Genomic DNA, 6772 nt, shown 5'->3' with positions numbered 1-6772 from the left:
TGCCCTAGCCCGTCGTCCGTCTACGCCACCAAGGCTAGTTGACGACGAGGCATCGGCAACAGACCTGCAAAAAGAACAGATTTAGGGTTAGATTAGAATGGGGGAAAAGAAAAATGACGAAGAAGACGAGATCTAGGATTCTAGGGTTAGATCTTACCTGCGTAACCGGAGCCCGGCGCCGGAGAAGACGAGATTAAGAAGGACGACGAGCGACTACGGAACGGAGACGGGGAGGCGGACTCACATGCTCATGGACAGGATAGAGGAAGAAGGGAGACAGATAGGGAGAGGGAGGCAGGGAGCAGGGAACTCAGGGAGAGAGGCAGAGAGCCGACGGCGACGGCGATGTCACCAGATCGAAGGACGACGGCGGCGAAGAAGTCGAGAGGAGGAGCCGACCTCTCGGATCCGATCTGAGAGAGAGAGTGTGCGAGGCTGCGCCTGCGCTGCGACTGGTGACTGCGAGTGCGAGGGCGACGGCCGACGACCGACGGTCGATGAGCGACGGCGGCGCGGCTGCGGTGGTGAGTGAGGACGAGCGACGGCGGCGCGGCTGCGGCTGCGGTGGGGATTAGGGTTAGGGTTTCGGGTGGGGAGACTGAGTGAGGCGGGCGAGCGCCGCGGGGGCCGGCCGGGCGGAAATTTATATGGAGGGGGGTCGGGGGGAGTGGAAGCCAGGGAGGCGCGCGGCGCGCCCTACTGGGCTGGCGGCCTGGCTGCTGGTGCCGGCCGGCCTGGTGGGGGAGCGGGCCGGTACCGGGCCTGCCATTATTTGGCGGGCCGGGCCGTGCCGGCCTGCGGGCCTGAAGTGCGGCCCAAGCACGGCCTGCACCCCCGTGCCGTGCCAGCCCGGGCCCAATGAACTTCGGGCCGTGCCGTGCTTGGGCCGGGCCAAAGTGACGGGCTTTGGGCCGTGCTAACGGGCTCGGGCTGCATGCCCAGGTATAACTACGTGCTGCCTGTTCCGACCTTGGCGTCCGTTACCAGAAGAGCGAAGTTACGGTGAAACCAGCTGCAGACTGATGGACCAAGCCAATTCATGGCTGCATGCAGCCATGCAGGAGACATGAGCGGAGGGCTGCTGTTCTCGTAAACTCATAAGGAAAAAAGTCTGCCGACAACACTAATCATGGTATTAATTATGGTGCGCCATTAGCTTCCTAGCACCTGGACCGTGAATCAGTACTACCGAGTAACATTGCAAATTTACAAGAATTCTGTTGACGACAATATGAATAAATAAAATTTGCACTAAGAATATCTACGATAATTCTAAATTATGAATTTTCCTCTAGCATAACTTATATTGATATTTACGAGAAAGTGGTATTATAAATATAGGTATTTACGAGAATTTTGGTTGATAATAAAAGTTCTTAAGATGACTGAAATTACCATAATATCAGCATAAGTTACATCATATGTAGTTACGAGAACTCTATTTACGACAATACTAAAAATATTTACTAGAATTTTCACGGATAATATTTATGAGAATTCTACATTATGAATTTTCCTTCAACCTAATTAACTTACACTGGTATTTACGAGAATGGATATGTAAATGTATTTACGAGGTTTTCTCGAATATGATTGAAGATGAAAATTAATAAGATTTAGACACATACGTGTGCATTAACCACACACGTCAACCAAAATAGCGATTAACCACAATGGCATAATTGATTTGCCACAATTTGTTTCATCGATTTTACAGAAAACATTTACAACAGTAGCACAATCAAGTTACTACAAACTGATTACAAATTTACTAAAGTTGATTATACTAGAATTACGATAAAGCCTTCAGATATATATACTCAAGCTTTTACACAATGGGTTGCCACCAATGGAAACACGAGTTTGTTTGAAAAAAAATAGAAAACAAGAGTTGGACGTAAAACAAAGTGAGGATTCGTTCATTCATTTGTCTCAAATAAATCAAAGGTACAACAAATGAAAACCTAGCCCTCTGTATTTTAAACCAAAAGGGCCAAAGACACAGAGAGTCTAGTGAAAACTTCTTGAATTTTGATCGTCTTCGGTGGAAACTCTAGAAATCAGCAATCCTCAGGAGCGCCTATATATGGTTATACGCTGCATCATGTTGTGATTGAAGCATGGACACCCACAGCGGCATATGTATCGTATTTTGAATCGTGGATAACCATCAGGATGAGGATATCTTCCTGCTTTCGAAAAGATGTACAATGCTTCAACAGTAAAACAAACAAAACAACGCTAGCAAAATAGATGTACAGTGGAGCAATTATAACACTCTAGATGGAATTGGGTCCTCTAGATAAGAGCCGCCTCCAAGTTCAATGATGAGAATATTAGCTGCTCACCTCGGAAACCAACCTCTGTTGGAATGATCTCCCACCGATTAAGGCCTAATCGGGCCTTGACCTGCGCCCTGATCGGGGGCGCTCAGCCCATCTATGGCTGGAGGGCCCCTCTCACACTGCGCTATAAATAAAGGTGGGGCCGCCGGCTCTCAGGACGAGGTTCACCGTGAGCTGCCACACCCCACCGAAACCCTAATCCCGATCTGAGTAGGGGCGCAGCCAGTGACGGGAAGCCCTCCGCGCCACTGCACTGCACCACCGTTTCTTCTCCGCCGGTCACCACTACACCACCGAGTCTACATCGACCGTCGCTGCCTAGCGCAGATCCACTAATCAAGAGATGGCTGCCTCCGGATCCGGATCTTCCACCGCGCCTGCTCCTACATCATCCGATGGTATGAACCCAGTGCCCTTCCTTTTCATAGATCTACTACTGCGTCACTTGTTTATCCCCAAAGAGAAAGTTTTTCCCCACTGGTTTTACCCTAGGACGATCCTAGTTCCGACAATGGTATCAGCCTCACTAGAGCATAGATCTAGTTCGGGGAAAAAGGATGATCAGATCCGATGCGGATCTAAATCAAGAGACGGTTTGTTCTCACATCGAAAAGAAATAGAATCACTTACCCTAGCTCAATTAAGGAAAACGGCGGAATCTACCGGATTCCTGTCTGCTGCTCGGTTTGCGGCACGCAGAGAACAGAAAGAGAGAAAGGGACCCAATCCGGTAGGATTCAACCTAACCCTAAACGCAAAAAGAAACTCACCTTTTTTTTGGGGTTACCACGAAGGACTTGCCAGGGCTCACCGCATGGCCTCACGGCCACTCGACGGCGGCGTGCTCAGCCGCGGGCGAGCACGCGCACCGGCGAGGAGCCATGTGGTCGCGCCATCGTCCCTGATCCACCAGCACAGCAAGCAAGGGATAAAAAAAGAAAAAGATGACAGGGAGAGGTGGTCGGACTTAGCCCGGCGGTCTGCTCCTTCCTCGGCGTCGGCGGACTGCCGCGGCGGTGCTCCCTAGATGTGTGGGAATGGGGAAGGGCGGCCAGAGAAAGGGTTGGGAGAAAATGACTAGGGTTTGAGGCTCCTTGGTGGCCAACACGGTTTTATATTCCCATTTTTCACTCGTGACCGTCGGATCTGCATGGACGGCTCAGATCGATCGCGAGTCTACTGGGCTGAAAACGGCCCAGGCGGGTGGAAGGTTTCCCGGCCCAGGCCCACGTTGCGGCCTAGGACGCGGGGGCGCGCGCGCGGGGCTCTCGGGCCAATTTTGGCTACTGGGCCGAGCGAAAGCCGTAAAAAAACGTGGGCATGCTGCTCAGCTGGGCCACGCTGCTGGGCCGCTCCGTGCACTCGCTTCTGGGCCGCTGCGCGCGAGCTGGCCGCGCAGGCCGCGCGTGGGCATGGGCCGAATTGGCCGAACTACACAGTCTGCACATTTTTTCGTTTTTTCTTTTTCCAGAAGCTATAATTGATGTTTTTTGAATGTTTTGCATAGTTTTTAATGCTTTTCTCTATATATTTTTTGTCCAAAGATAATTATATTCAGAGAACAGTAAGGTTTTTTAATAGTTTCTGAAAAATAGAATTAAAAGTTTATTAAAGTTTTCCGCTGCGTACTTAAAGTTATTTATTCATTTGTCATTATTAAATTCAAACCAATGGGAGATTTTAATTTTGAAAAATGGATAAAATTATAGATTATTATAATATTGTTATCATTCTGACCAAAGTTGATTTATAGCAATATTATGATATTATTATTAGGGTTTGTTGTCATGCATTAATTCTATTTCTGCCCAAAGGTGATGTAGAATTAGTGTAAAAAGGTTAAAATTGGATAAATTTATAGATTATTATAATATTGTTAATATTCTGACCAAAGTTGATTAATAGCAATATTATAATGTTATTATGGTTCTTTGACATATATTAATTCTATTTCTGCCCAAAGGTGTTGTAGAATTAATGTAAAAGGATTAATTGTATGTTTTACTTTTGACCATAGTTGGAATTAAATCATGCAATTATTGTATTATGTTCTCACTTAATTTGAATGTGTTTCAGGAGTCTCCTTGATGGGATATATCAAAGATATTCCAGCCCTCAAAGGAGACAACTACACTGGATGGAAGGAAAAGATTAACCTGGCCTTCATCTTGGCTGAGGTCGACTGGGTCACCTACACACCATGTCCCACTGAGCCAGTGGAACCGGTGAGGGGAGCTGAAGAGACTGATGCTGCATGGGCAACAAGAGAAGGAAAGTATGCAAGTGACAGAATGATCTTTGATCTTCAAAAGAGGCAGTGGGCCACTGCCAACAAGAAATGTCTAGCAGTGGTAAAGAACACAATTGATCCCTCCATAGTGGGCTCAATTGGACAGTGTGATACTATTACAGAGTACCTTGAGAAAGTAAAGAGTCAGTTTCATGGCTCTTCAAAGACATATGCTACTCAGCTGATTAAGCAGCTGATGACAGAAAGGTACTCTGGGCCTAGCAATGGCAATGGCATTAGAGAACACATATCAAAGATGAACCATCTAAACAACAAGCTTAAGCCTATGGACTTAGAGCTCAAGGAAGAGTTCCTTGTTCATGTGGTTTTTGCTTCGTTGCCAAAGGAGTTTGACACCTTTGTTGTCAACTACAACATCCAGCCCGAGAAATGGAACCTGGAGCGTTGTATAGCGATGTGTGTTCAAGAGGAAGAGAGGATCAAGGCCGCCAATGGTGGCACCCTCAACTTTGTTAGAGATAACAAAAGAAAGAATGTCAATGCCAATGCCAGCTCTCCTTCAAAGGCAAAAGGCAAAGCACCCATGCATCAGCAGCCCCAGCAGAAAAAGGCCCAACCTCCTCCAGGGAACAAAGATCTGTGTCACTACTGCCACAAAGAGGGGCATTTCAAGCATGATTGCCCTAAATTTTTAAAGATGATAATGGAAAAGAATGGTGAGAACATTATTACTTTTGTAAATGAATCTCTTTATGTACAATATGCAAAATCTACTTAGTGGATTGACTCAGGGCAACTGTACATGTTGCAAATTCTTTACAGGGATTCCGTTCAACGCAGACTACGCAAAGAAAAGAAAGACAAATTAAAGTGGCAAATGAAGTCTGTTGATATTTGGTAACGCAATAAGGAAATGATCCGCAAGCGCACGGATATCGGTGAGCATTTCACCCGGGAGGTTTTCCAGAGTATCGTATTTATATTTTTACCACTGGGAGAAAGGGTGCATCTGACTAACCAAATCTATTGCTACTATCCCTTTAGGCTACAAAGAATGTTTCTCAATGTGAGCGATGTATAGAGAAGACTGCAACCGTAGTCTCGTTCTATAACACTCCAAAATTTTTAATTTTGGATTGTTATTAGAAAAACACTAAATTAAATAAGGATTTAGAATTTTCTCTAAAATATTCCAAGATTCATTTAATTATTGAGTTCAAAATGAGAAAAATGTGAAATTTAAAACTTTTATTAAATTAAGTGGAGGGTGTTTTATTTGATGTGTGCTTTGTGCTCTAGTTTTGTTTGGTGTGTCTAAGAAAAATAAATTTATAAAATTTCTACCGAGCCACGTTTAGGTCCTTTTGGTTTTCGGAAAAATAAAACACTAAAAGTCCTTTTTGAAAACTAGTTTATCTTTGAGTTAAAAAAATAATAAATAAATAATAAATAAATAAAAAGGTGTTATTAGAAAATATGCTTTGTTTCCAAAAGTAGCAAAGAATACAATTTCTAAAATAATCTCAGAGTGTTGAATGAAATTTTGTTTGAACTTTGGTTTGAAAATAGTTTAGGAAAGTGGTTTAAATCAATTTGAAAATAAAAAAAAGAAAACCCCTTCTCTCTCTTTCTCGTTTCGGCCTAGTAGAAGTTGGCGGCCCAGCCCAGGCCGGCTCCTCTCTCCCCCCTGCTCTTGGGCCTCAGCCCAGCAGCGCAGCCTCGCGCCCCTGCCGCCTGAGCCGCTGACCGGCCGGGCCCGCGTGTCAGCTGTAGCGGCCTTTCCCCGCGCGCTGCCCTCTTCCACCTGCTGCCGCTGACAGGTGGGCCCCGCGAGTGGGACCCACCTGTCATCCCCAACCCCCGGCTGTTTCGGACTCGGCCGCAACCACCGGCCCCGGAATCCGCGCCGCACGCGTTGCGAGGTTCGCCGTGCCGTCCTAGCCTATAAAACGGACGCTGCAGCCTCCCCGCGCCCCTCCTAGAACCCTATATTCTTTCCCGCGTCACGAAACCCTAGCAACTAAGCGCCGCCGCCCTTGCTGCCGACTTGAAGCTTCGGCCGCCGACCATCTCCGATTCCACCGACTCCCGGCCGATAACAACGCTGCCGCGACCTTCTCAGCAAGGTGAGGAAGCCCCGACACCTACCCCCCCCTCTTTCTCGCTCTCATGTGCT

Source organism: Sorghum bicolor, chromosome 7 (assembly GCF_000003195.3).
Source record: "Sorghum bicolor cultivar BTx623 chromosome 7, Sorghum_bicolor_NCBIv3, whole genome shotgun sequence".
Lineage (NCBI taxonomy): Eukaryota > Viridiplantae > Streptophyta > Magnoliopsida > Poales > Poaceae > Sorghum > Sorghum bicolor.
This window is presented reverse-complemented; position numbering follows the sequence as displayed.